This window comes from Pelophylax lessonae, assembly GCF_965119305.1.
Source record: "Pelophylax lessonae genome assembly, chromosome: 8".
Taxonomy (NCBI): domain Eukaryota; kingdom Metazoa; phylum Chordata; class Amphibia; order Anura; family Ranidae; genus Pelophylax; species Pelophylax lessonae.
The window spans coordinates 151,026,538-151,040,416 of record NC_138775.1 but is presented as its reverse complement, the minus strand read 5'-3'; positions in this window follow the sequence as shown (position 1 = coordinate 151,040,416).

Sequence of the window (13,879 nt, the reverse complement as noted above, 5' to 3'; positions counted from 1 at the left end):
GAATACATTTATAGCTGAAAATACAAAATATTGGTTTTTATTTTTCTACATTTTCAGTCTTTTTCATTTATATAATAAGAAATAAATAAAAAAATTATATAAATTTAGTTTGGGTACAGCATTGCAGTTACCAGTTAAAATAGTGCAGTGCTAAATAGCAAAAAATGGCCTGGTCATGAAGGTGGTAAAACCTACGACAAAGCATTTGTCTCCATCATAGCCCCCAGGTTTATAGTAGCATTTAATTCAGTTTTAGATGGGCAATTTCTCCCAACCAGTGTTAATTTTGGCATCAAATTTTGATTTAGTTTTCGTTATAGTCTTTTGACTAAAATGTCATTTTAGTTAGAGTCCCATTTTAGTCATCGTATTTTAGTCAACTAAAATCTCCAGTACATTTTAGTCAAATAAAATCCAATGTGTTTAGTAAATTGTAATTTATAGAATTTCCAAACTCATATACTCCTGGAGTAAAAAAATGTAATATCATGTTATTATTTATGGTATTAAGGTTTGAACAAACTCACAGATACAGATTTAGTCACTCTGGACAGTGGTCTGAGGAGGCCTGTAATGCTGCAGAGTGCTGGATGGTGGTCTCAGGTCTGAGGGATGGCCTGTAATACACAGTGCTCTGGATGCTGTCATGCCAGTGGTTAGTGGTCAGAGGAGGTCTGTAATGCTGCACAGTGCTGGATGGTGGTCTCAGGTCTAAGGGATGGCCTGTAATGCACAGTGCTGCTCTGGTCTCTGGCAGTCGTCACATGGTGCACACAGTCGCTTTGTTGTGGAAATTATATTAATATTTTTTGTGGACATTTTTCAGGATGTGTTTTTAGTTAAACTGCCATTATTTCTCCCAGTGTCAGTTTACCAGTAATCACTATGCACAGCGAATATGGCTTTAACTGGCATTGCGGAAAGACCTGTAGTTGTGGAAACCTTCCATTAAATGGAGACTGCACGCTACTTGTAGCCTGATAATCCCTATCGGCGGTGCCAGTCACAAATGTAAATCAGCCAGCCGGGCCCTGGTATTCACAGACGGAGATAGGTTTGTGATGTGGAATTCTTATCATTTTGATAATATCTACCCTTTTGCCAGGATTAATGGCTGGTAGCTTTCTGTTATGCTTGATCCGCATGATTGAAATACTGCTGCTATTGTCCTTTGCAGATAAAGTCTCATTCACTAGTACAGTAGCATGATCACTATCAAATGTGGTTTTTATTAACTATATTATATAGGATTCACTCTAACAGGTTATGACGGGAGTGCATGCTTGTGAATTAGTGTGGCAGAGTCCATGAGAATCCATGATAGTGTTTGGCAGCCATGTTTAGTAATAGTGCTTTGTTTCGCTTTCACTTGACAGTTGGAATGTTACTGCTTAGTGCCCGTCACCGACAGGAAGATTCTTAATGTACGGTGTTGACGGGTCCCCATTACTTTTTATGTGGTTCTACAGCTTATAAGGTAATCCCCCCTAATGTGAAAGGTTTGTGTGCTTTAGTGAAGCTCTTATCTGCTTCTGCTATTCAGGAGGGCAAGGGTGCAAGGCAGGACTTGCAGAGAACTGTTTTCCAGCCGTGATACAGTGTGTGTCTGTCTCTCTGTTTGTCGCCAATCGCGCTAGGTTAACTTTATACAAAAGAGCTGTACATTGTACTTTTCAGTACAAGGGATTAATGGCGATTGGCGCATATTCATATCCACAAGTACGCTCTTCAGCGCAGCAAAGTTTTCAGCGAACCGAGCGAATTTCAATGCTCCAAACCCCATTAATTTCCACCACAGCTGCAACTCACTTGCCTGCTGGGAGCGGAAGCAGGCGAAGCTCGGTGAAAACCGGAAGTTAATAAACGTCCCTGCCTCACATTTTCGTCCCATTTGCATTCGTTAAAGAAAACGGATTTGATTTTCGTCATAGTTTTCGTCAGTGGACGAAAACGTGCTGTACTTTTCATCACTGTAAAAATGCCACTGACGAAAACTTTTTTGTTGAGAAAATTAACACTGCTCCCAACTGACACACTACAGGCATATAGTTCTGTCATCCTGAAGATAGAAAAGGACCCTACTCAATGTATGAATCTCAGTCCTTAATGTAGGAAGTTTTCCACCCTAATTAGTTGGTTTTTTGCCTACCAAAGAGGCAAGATAACACCACTAGGGTGTGCAACATATTCTACCTAGCCCATGTTAGCTAGCCCCCATTTGTATGGTTTTATTCGATGCAGAAAAGTATGGATCGGCACTTCCTAAAGATGACCTTGAGGGTAGGCGCAAATTTTAGTAAGTGGATTGATGCCATTGAAGTGGACTGATGCCATTTACACCATTTCTACAGCAGTAGTCAGGGAAAACAAGGGAACCTCAGCCTATTTTACACTGGCCATTGGTACATGACAGGGGGTGGCCCTTGTCACCCTAATTCTTATCCTGACACTTTAGCCCCTTCCTGTGCCACACGTGCCAAAGCCCAAGGGTTAGGAGCCTCCCTGTGGATACAGCAGAGCAGAAGGCAATGGCTTTTGCAGATGACTTGTTATGTTTTGTCACATCGTCAGAAGTTAACCTACTCAACCTCGTGAGTGAATTTTGTAAATATAGAGACCTATCTAATTTCAAGATCAGTTTGCACAAGACGGAGATGCTAAATGTTACATGGCCCTCCAAAACGAGCCCATACTCTCGAACTGTCCTTTCCTCTTCCATGGGCGACTTCTCATTTTATTCGCCTAGGGGCACGAATAACCTCCACTGTAGACAGGATCTTTGTGGCCAATTGTGCACCTATAATTTGTGTAATCACGGAAGATTTACATAAGTGGCACACTAATTCCTACACCTGGATGGGTAGGAATGCCACTCTCAAGATGAATTTCTGGATCCTCTCAACTATTTTCAAGCAGTCCATCTCTCTAGGTGATTGCCTGGTGTGGAGACTTTGGCCGCAAACAGTGGCTCAAGATCAAACAATCATGTACTGGTATCTCTCTGCAATGCTTAACCCTGGGTAGAATTACATTTCTGGGCACTCTCAAGAATCGTTCCCCTATTGGCACAACTCTTAAGGTACTGCATCAGTGTAACACTCCTCCCTATTCAAACGCTGATTTTACTCGGTTGTTCCCAGTGATTGGCAACCCAGTAGTCCCTCCTGGCCATACAGATGGGTGGTTCAGACAACATCTCCAATGAGATACATTCTGACTTCAAGATTTAATTTCTGGTCTGGGTCTGAAGCCCATTTTTGACTTGTGATCAATGTTTAATCCTCCACTGGATGCACGGTGGCTTTGACATATAACTAACTTACCAGTTTGCTCCCTCGCAGGCTTTCATTAAGCACCATTACCCATTTCTAGACCTCTGTCCAGAGCCTGGTCTTGGCTGCTTAGAAGTTGCTACTCCAGCCTTCTGAACCCTATGTACCTCCCTTCTTGATAAAGTTAGAAAGAGATCTGGGACTTATGTTTTCACCTGAACAGAGAGAACATGCTTTATACTTTGCCAACAACTTGTCTCTTGTGAGTTAATATCAGGAATTGGGGTACAAGATTCCCACTCACTAGTATAAGGTCCCCGAGAAAAATCCTTCCTAAAGGCCCGTACACACTTGACGGAAAGCTGCCTGACCTGGGACTCCTCTTGTTTTTTGTTGAAAAACAAAAAAACGGAATTTTTGTAAAATCTTACCTGTAAAATTCCTTTCTCTGAGTCCTCCGACAGTCGCCACCTCTTCATATTCGTCACATATGGGGTATTAGACTTTGCTCCGAAGGAGTAGCTAGGCAACAGAATATGTTAACATTAAAGCTTTTAACATATCCCACCCTCAAGGGGTGGTCCCCTCAGTCAATACCCTCCTACTTCCTGCAACCATATCTCAGTTTCAGTGGAATAGCAGTAGAGTATACAACCAAACCCCAAAAGAGGGGCGGGGGCGGCGACTGTCGGAGGACTCAGAGAAAGGAATTTTACAGGTAAGATTTTACAAAAATTCCGTTTTCTCTTACGTCCTCCGACAGTCGCCGCCTCTTCATATTCGTCACATATGGGGACGTCCCAAAGCAGTGCAAACATGAGGGGTGGGAAACGTATCCGCGCCGAAAGGCAACGCAGTCTCCGCATCAAAGAAAGGAACCTTACCAAAGGAAGGAAACCAGCTGGGCTACAGGAAAAATAATTGCTCAACAGGAGCAACAACCCAGGAAAAGACAAATAACCAGGGGATAAAAAACTTATCCCAACAGCCAGAGGTCCCCAACAAGGGACCCTAGGGAATTGCCGCACTAAGAACCTTGCGGCCAAAGGAAGCATCCGCCGATGCCTGAACATCTACTTTGTAGAATTTTGTGAAAGTGTGCACGGTCGACCAAGTCGCCGCCTTACACACCTGGGCTACAGAAGCCCCATGACGACAGGCCCAAGATGTACTCAGAGATCTAGTCGAGTGCGCCTTCACAGGCACAGGGGGAACCTTCCCCTGCAAGGCATAGGCCTGTTCAATGGTCTGCCTGATCCATTTGGCGATGGTAGAGGCCGACGCCGCCATGCCCTTCCGAGGACCCTCTGGAAGAACAAACAAGGAGTCCGTCTTTCGAAAAGACTCAGTCGATTTAAGGTAAACCCTTATCGCCCGAACAACATCCAAAGAATGTAATCTCACCTCCTTTGGATGTTTAGGCTTCGCGCACAGCGAAGGCAAGACAATATCCTCATTAAGATGGAATTCCGAAACTCGCTTCGGAAGAAAAGAAGGATTAGGTCGCAAGACCACCTTATCCAAATGAACAACCAGATACGGAGACTTGCAGGACAAAGCCGCCAGCTCCGACACTCTGCGAGCCGAAGTGATCGCAACCAAAAAGGTGACCTTTTTGGACAACATAGACAACGAGATCTCCCTGATCTGTTCAAAAGGAGCACGTTGTAACACAGATAGAACGAGATTCAAGTCCCAAGGGGGCAGAGGATGCCTCCTAGGAGGAACCAGATGCCGCACCCCCTGAACAAAAGTGCCAACCAAGGAGTTGGAAGCCACGGGACGTTGAAACAGAACGGCCAGCGCAGACACCTGACCCTTTATCGTAGCCAGCGCCAAACGCTGATCGACACCCGTTTGAAGGAAAGACAGCACTCGGGAAACCGAGTACGTGCGGGGTGAAAACCCCCTGGACTCACACCAGGCAAAATAGGCCTTCCAAGTACGGTAATAAACCTTCACCGAGGAAGACTTCCTCGCGTTGATCAAAGTATGAACGACCTCTGGGGAGAGACCCTTCTCCTTCAGGACCTCGGTCTCAACAGCCAGGCCGTCAAAGCCAGCGACTGTAAAGCAGGATGATATATCGGTCCTTGAGACAGGAGATCGTCTCGAAGAGGCAGACGCCACGGGGCGTCGACCGCCAGATTCACGAGGTCTGCGTACCAGGACCGGCGAGGCCAGTCCGGTGCCACAAGAATCACCGTGCTGCGTTCCGAGTGTAACCTGCGAAGGAACCTGGACAGCAACTGAATCGGTGGAAACGCGTACATCAGCTTGTACTGATGCCACGGGGCCACTAACGCGTCCGACGCGTCTGCCCGAGGGTCGCGCATCCTTGCCACGAACCTTCTCACCTTGTTGTTGAGACGAGACGCGAACAGGTCCACATCTGGAAGACCCCACTTCGCGCACAACAACTGGAAGACAGCCGGGTGGAGAGACCATTCCCCCTGATCCAGGGTCTGGCGACTCAGATAGTCCGCCTGCCAGTTCTCCACCCCCGGAATGTGAACCGCCGTTATCGCCGGGACATGAGTCTCGGCCCAAGACAGAATGTCGGCCACTTCTCGAGCCGCTCGGGCACTCCTGGTGCCCCCTTGGTGGTTGATGTAGGCCACCGCCGTGGCATTGTCCGTCTGCACCCGAACCGGGCAGCCCTGCAGCCGGTCCGTCCAGTGATGAAGACAGAGATTTATCGTACGCAATTCCAGAATGTTGATCGGAAGGGAAGACTCCCCCTCCGACCAAGTTCCCTGGGCGGACAGAACACCCAGAACACCACCCCAGCCCGACAGGCTGGCATCCGTGGTGATCACCGTCCACGAGATAGGATGAAACGACTTGCCCCCGGACACCATCGGGGACTGGAGCCACCACAGAAGGTCTCTTCTGGTGCGATGACTCAACGAGATTTGAAGATCCAGAGATTGAGGTCGCCCGTCCCACATGGACAGGATCTCCGCTTGGAGACCCCGCGTGTGAAACTGGGCGAAGGAAATCGCCTCGAAGGCCGAGACCATCAATCCCAGACATCTCATGCACGTCCGCAGAGACGAGTGCAGAACGTCCCTGAGGGACCTGACTTCCTGAGTTCTGAGTTTGTCTTCCGGCAGGAAGACCTTCGCCTGCACCGAGTCCAGAATCATTCCCAGGTAGGGAAGACGAACCGACGGACTCAGTGTCGACTTTGGAAAATTTATCGTCCAACCAAACTCCTGCAGAGTTTGCATCGTGACCGACAGGTCCTTCTCCAGACCCTGGCTGGTCGCAGACCGTACCAGAATGTCGTCCAGATACCCCAGGACAGAAATGCCCTGGGCCCTCAATAATGCCAGAACCGGTGCAAGCACCTTGGTGAAGACCCACGGAGCCAAGGCGAGACCAAAGGGCAACGCCACGAACTGGTAGTGATCCTCCGCAATGGCAAATCGAAGGTACCTCTGGTGACCCTCGAAAATGGGGATGTGAAGATACGCATCCTTCAAATCGATGGAAGCCGTGAATTCCCCCGGAACCAGGGCAGCCACCACCGACCGCAGGGATTCCATGCGGAACTTGCGAACCCGCACAGAGCGGTTCAGAGTCTTCAAGTTCAGAATCGGACGAACCTTGCCCTCCTTCCTGGGCATGGTGAACAGATTGGAATAAAACCCCCGAAATCTGTCCCGATGAGGCACCGGAACTACCACTCCCTGAGCCCGCAGGTCCCGCACCGCCAGGTGCAGGTCCCGTAAACGCTCTGGAGACAGTTGAAGATTTGAGGGAAAAACCTGCTCTCCGGCCGAGAGAGAAACTCGATCTTGTAACCAGATCGAACGATCTCCTGAACCCATCTGTCCCGCACGCGGGCCAACCAGGGCTGAAGAAAACCGAGCAAGCGTCCCCCCACCCCAAAACTGGGTGAGGGCGCCCCTTCAGGCCGCACTGTTATGGGCTGCAGATCCGGATTGACCGGACTTCTGTTTTCCAGACCAGGGCTTCTTCTGAGAGCCTTGACCTTTGAACAGTTTGCCCTTGTAGTGCGACCGAAAGGCACGAAAGGACCCCTGAGGGGGCCGAAAATTAGCATGCTTCTTCCCAGAAGCCCCCTTAGCCTTGGGGAAATGGGGCAAGAGAGTGCTCTTACCTCCGGTGATCCCCTTAATTAACACATCCAAGGACTCCCCAAAAAGGCGAGACCCATCATAAGGCAGATTGGCTAAGGTCTTACGTGAAGACTGGTCCACCGACCAACATTTCAACCAAACCAGGCGGCGAGACAACACCGCCACGCTGTGCACACGTACAGCCAACGGGACTAGGTCCAAGTCCGCATCACACAGATACATGACACCCTGGTGGATTTGATCCACCATATCCAGGGTCGCCGGCGAGGCCGAATCGGCCACTAGGACGCGCCTAAGCATCTGCGTCCAACTTGCGACCGCCTGGGCCGCCATGAGAGAGGCAAACAGAGCCTTAAGCATAGAACCCGTAACAGAATAAGTATGACGGGCAAGAGACTCCAATCTCCTATCCGTGGCATCACGGAACACAGGGGAATCCTCTGCAGGAATCGCAGTGGATTTGTTTAAAACCGCAATTGCGTGATCCACTGGGGGTGGTACACACCACCTTTCATCAGTGGAAGGCGAGAAAGGATAACGCAGCTTGAACCTACTTGGTACAGCAAAAGGTTTGCGCAGATTGCGCCATTGTTCCTTAACAGCGCGCTGAAAATCATCATTGCAGGGAAAAACCTGCGGCGTCCTGCGTTTTCTCTGCGTCCCATAAGCCGCCAAGGCAGCGGGGGGACACACTTCATCCTGCAAACACAGCGTTTGTTTTATGGAAGCAATCAATTCATCCATGATTGCAAGCTCTTCAGGCGAGCCAGGGGGAGAATTATCAACCCCTTCAACTTCAGCCTCCACCTCGGACCCCACTAGATCCAGGGAGGAGCGGGACCCCGAAAAGGAGGCCCCCGCCATAACAGCCCCATCACCTTCACCCTCAGAATCAGAGGAAAGAGAAACTCTGGGTCTTTTAGTAGATTGAGCAGCCACCAGCATCTGCACCTGAGCAGCAAGGCCAGCCACAATAGTGGCTAAATCCCCCCCTGGGGGGGAAACAGCGGTCCCCTGGCTTTCCACCAAGGCGGTAGGAAATTTGCCCTCCTGAGAATCCATTGCCCCTATTACAAATGCCGGATAAGAAAGGGTTAACTGCCCCTTTAACAAGCGCGGCGAGCGCAGCCCACCGCACCACACACAAGCACAATGAGACCCCCACAGGGACAATAAAACTGACACAGGCAATGGATAGGAAGGATATAACCTGAGGAGACCCTCGCCGCTGCTGCTGCCTCGATCGGTGTTCCTGGAGAAGAGGAAGTGATGCTGCCAGGGCGCTCTATGAAAGCCTATGGGAGGCTACAAGAAAATGGCCGCCATGCATGTAGAACATGCGGCCGGAGCGAGTGTAGGCAAAATGGCGCCGAAACCGCCGCTCCACAGTACAGTAATGCACACATGTCATTATAAAAAAAACATGTCAGATCGCCGCATCGATCGCTGTATAGTGCCCAAACATGCCCAAAAACATGCCCCACAGCACACAGCTTCTCACACTGACAAGGCTGACACACACAGTGTCACACAGCTCCCCCCCTTGCAGCCCACAGCATGCAGCCGAGTGATAGGGAGACAAACAGTGTGAACAGAGGCAGGTTACACAGTCCCAGACTGACACCCCCCCAGACAGACAGGTCCCCACATAGATACACTTACCTCACAATGGTGTGGGGGACCCGCACAGGCGAACAAGCCGCTGCACATGAGGCAGGGAGAGTCGCATACAAGACGCACAGAATGGGGGTTAAGAAACCGCACAGCGTCCAGTGAGGTGGCCACCTCACCAATCATCCCTGCACCGAACAGGGATGGGTCGTTCACTGTGCCAGGAGCGTTACCTGGCTGAACGCTCGATGGCAGGCTGGGAAGCCACTGACCCACGACCTGCGACCAGGGGGATCAGCCCGAGACCCAGCCCGCATGATCCTCTTCATCCGAAGAACTAACTAACGCTGACAAAAAGAACAGCTAAGTAATGCCCCATACACACGTGCAGATTATCTGCAGACTTTTGTCTGCAGACTTACCAAAACCATATAATATGAGGTCAAACCTAAACACTTTCAATTTGTATGCAATCCGGCAGTTCCTTGCACTACATAGAAAAGGTAAGTCTGCAGACAAAAGTCTGCAGATAATCTGCACGTGTGTACGGGGCATAAAGGTAGAGAGAAAACTCAAACAAAAAATCAAAAAAGAAGAAAGAGTCTGGGGCACAAAGCCCCAGCACAGAGAGAGCCAGCCACTCCTGACAAGCTAGACATTGAAACTGAGATATGGTTGCAGGAAGTAGGAGGGTATTGACTGAGGGGACCACCCCTTGAGGGTGGGATATGTTAAAAGCTTTAATGTTAACATATTCTGTTGCCTAGCTACTCCTTCGGAGCAAAGTCTAATACCCCATATGTGACGAATATGAAGAGGCGGCGACTGTCGGAGGACGTAAGAGAAACACTTATTTGGGCATTTGTGTGTGAAATGGATTTGTGTGTGAAATGGATAATTCTTATCTACAGTATCTCACAAAAGTGAGTATACCTCTCACATTTTTGTAAATATTTTATTATACGTATCTTTTCATGTGACAACACTGAAGAAATTACACTTTGCTACAAGCCATTTTCCCTTCCCGGTGTCATGTGACTTGTTAGTGTTACAAGGTCTCAGGTGTGAATGGGGAGCAGGTGTGTTAAATTCGGTGTTATTGCCCTCACTCTCTCATACTGGTCACTGGAAGTACAACATGGCACCTCATGGCAAAGAACTCTCTGAGGAGCTGAAAAAAAGAATTGTTGACCTACATAAAGATGACCTAGGCTATAAGAAGATTGCCAAGACCCTGAAACTGAGCTGCAGCAACATACAGCGGTTTAACAGGACAGGTTCCTCTCAGAACAGGCCTCACCATTGTTGACCAAAGAGGCTGAATGCACGTGCTCAGCGTCATATCCTGAGGTTATGTTTGGGAAATAGAGGTATGAGTGCTGCCAGCATTGCTGCAGAGGTTGAAGGAGTGGGGGGTCAACCTGTCAGTGCTCAGACCATACGCTGCACACTGCATCAAATTGATCTGTATGGCTGTCGTCCCAGAAAGAAGCCTCTTCTAAAGATGATACACAAGAAATCCGCAAACAGTTTGCTGAAGGCAAGCAGACTAAGGACATGGATTACTAGAACCATGTCCTGTGGTCATATGAGACCAAAAAAAAAACATATTTGGTTCAGAAGGTGTCAAGCGTGTGTGGCGGCAACCAGGTGAGGAGTACAAAGACATGTATGTCTTACCTACAGTCAATCATGGTGGTGGGAGTGTCATGGCCTGGGGCTGCATGAGTGCTGCCGGCACTAGGGAGCTACAGTTAATTTAGGAAACAAAGAATGCCAACATGTACTGTGACATACAGAAGCAGAGCATGAGCCCCTCCCTTCAGAGACTGGGCCACAGGGCAGTATTCCAAAATGATAACGACCCCAAACACACCTCCAAGACGACCACGGCCTTGCAAAAGAAGCTGAGGGTAAAGGTGATGGATTGGCCAAGCATATCTCCAGACCTAAACCCTATTGAGCATCTGTGGTGCATCCTCAAGTGGAGGGTGGAGGAATGCAAGGTCTCTAACATCCACCAGCTCGATGAGGCCTTCATGGAGGAGTGGAAGAGGACTCCAGTGGCAACCTGTGAAACTCTGGTGGACTCCATGCCCAAGAGGGTTAAGGTAGTGCTGGAAAATAATGATGGCCACACAAAATATTGACACTTTGGGCCCAATTTGGATTTTTACACTAAGGGGTGTACTCACTTTTGTTGCCAGGGGTTTAGACATTAATGGCAGTGTGTTGAGTTATTTTGAGGGGACAGCAAATTGACACTGTTATACAAGCTGTACACTTACTATTTTAGATTGTAGCAAATTTCTTCAGTGTTCTCACATCAAAAGCTATAATAAAATACTTACAAAAATGTGAGGGGTGTAATAACTTTTGTGGGATACTGTATGTGAAAGACAGTTTTAATAGCTTGGGTATATTAAATTTAATTCAGTCAACTGAATATAACCTACGATTTTCATTGACAAATTACAATTATTGAGAAAAAAGTCCAGTGCTTTATGGTCTTCGGATTTTAAAAGGCTCACTTAGTTCCTGTAAAATACATGAAAATGACTGTAGCTTTGTTAAGAGTATAAATTGGTTGTGTGGCATTTTAGGTATTAGGTTGAAGTTTGACCTGCTATATTTTACTTCACAGGAATCCAGAAGGCCTTGTAAATTTAGGCAACAGAAACTAATCATTTATGCTGTAGAAACTTAATACAAGAACTGGATGAATGTTCTGGGCAACAAAAGCTGTTCTTGTTTTAAATTTGTTTTTCTAAACACATTTTTATGATGTCCAGTGCATTCATGTGAAATGTACAATGCTAACAAACGGCAGATGAAATAAAAACTCAAATCCCATTAAGCCATACCTGGCCATCAGATTTTGTCCCTAATACTTACAACCATTTCTGTAAACTAAAATTACTTTTTTATGGTGTACTATGTTAAAACATTAAAATGTTTATCTGTGAGGATTGACAAGAAGCTCAGGAACCATAATCCAATACGTTCTCTGTTCTAACCCTGTCCATGTGTGTGATGTACTGTGTATTTCTGACAGGGACAAAGTATTTAATGGTGCTGGGTACTGGAATGCAAACAAGCCTTTGTCTCATTGCAAGCTAAGCAGAAATGTTAATTGGTTAAACACTGATTATGTTATCATGCTTTTTATTTAATCCAGGGTCCTTACTTATTTAATTTGTAAATGAAAAATACTTTATTTACAATTGAAATATCTCAAATAGTGTACACGTTATACTGATTATAATAGACTTGTTAAAACAAGTATACTTGGCAAAGCCAACCATAATATAGAGACAAACATTTACATGCCAATAGAAACTTCAAGACTACGATTACAAATGGCATTGTAAAATGCTCTTTTTTGTTTTTTTTAGCAGTGTATTCCTCATTTGCCCATTATCATAATATTAAGACACAATACAAGTATTTTTTTTAACAATACTTCATTGATTCAAAGCTGCAATACAGGAAAGTAAAGCAAAAACTGATTTGAACTGCTTTAGAAAAAACAACTGAATAATAATTTCAGTACATTCCACTTTGTATGTGTATTGTGCTTGAATATAATTCTGAAATGACCCTTTAATGTGCCCATGTTACATTAATTTCTCTTAAAATGGAAGAAAAGGCTACCCCATCACTTACATGGTAAATTATGCCTTATCTTTGCTCTGATCCTCTCTGCCTTCATTTTGTAATAAATCACTTATTGAATACTATTCTTTTAACTTTTCCTATGCATTCAAGTGACCGCAAAACTCCTGCACGCTGGCTCTGCAGCTAGAGGGCAGAAACTCTTCTAGCAGCTATCAATGCCTCCCCAACCCTGGGAGCTATGGACACCAGCTGGATGATGTCATGGCTACAGGGAATTCAGCACTGTTGTAAGACCCTCCACAGTACAGATAAGTGCTAAAACTTTGCAGTAATGTGACCGCATAGAAATAAAAAAAAAAAAAAAAAAATATTCAGAAAAATGGGATCTTTGACTTACCGTAAAATCAATTTCTCTGATGTTCATTAACGGACACAGCTCCTGATCTTCCTAACCATTGGGTTATACTACCCCCTACAGGAGTAGGACACTAGGTGGAAAAAAAGTCTGGCTAAGCCTATGTGCAGTCCCAGGGGGGTATACTGCCTCTCTCTGCTATAGGTACTCAGTTTTGTTACAAGCAGTGGCAGGAGAATTCTTACTCCACAGAGGGGTGGGTGCTGTGTCAGTCAATGAACATCAGAGAAATGTATTTTACGGTAAGTCAAAAATCCCATTTTCTCTTTTGATCATTGATGGACACAGCTCCTGATCTTCTTAATTATTGGGTCATCCCAAAGCAGCATTAAACATGAGGGGTAAGAACAGCGAAAAAGAAACTCCCAAAGCTAACTATCGCCAACCAGGTAAACAGGAGCTCAATCAAAGCAACTGGAGCTCACCTGAAAACAACAAAACACCCTCAAAGAGGACCAGGTCCTCTAAACAGCAGCCTTCAAAAACCTTGCAGCCAAAGGAAGCATCCGCAGATGCCAACACATCCACTTTATAGAACTTTATAAAAGTTGACCAGGAGGCCGCCTTGCAAACCTGCGTCATTGACGCCTGATGACGGAAGGCCCAGTAGGCACTGAGTGCCTGAGTAGAATGCGCCTTGACAGGGAAAGGAGGAACCTGACCCTTGATGGTATAGACCTGAACCACCTTCTGTCTGATCCATCTGGAAATGGTCGCAGAAGAAGCGAACAATCCTTTCCAAGGCCCATCCATGAGCACAAATAGTGAGTCTGACTTCGTAAAAGACTCCATAGCTGCCAGGTACACCCTAATTGCCCAGACCACATCCAAAGCATGCAAAGCAATTTCCTTCT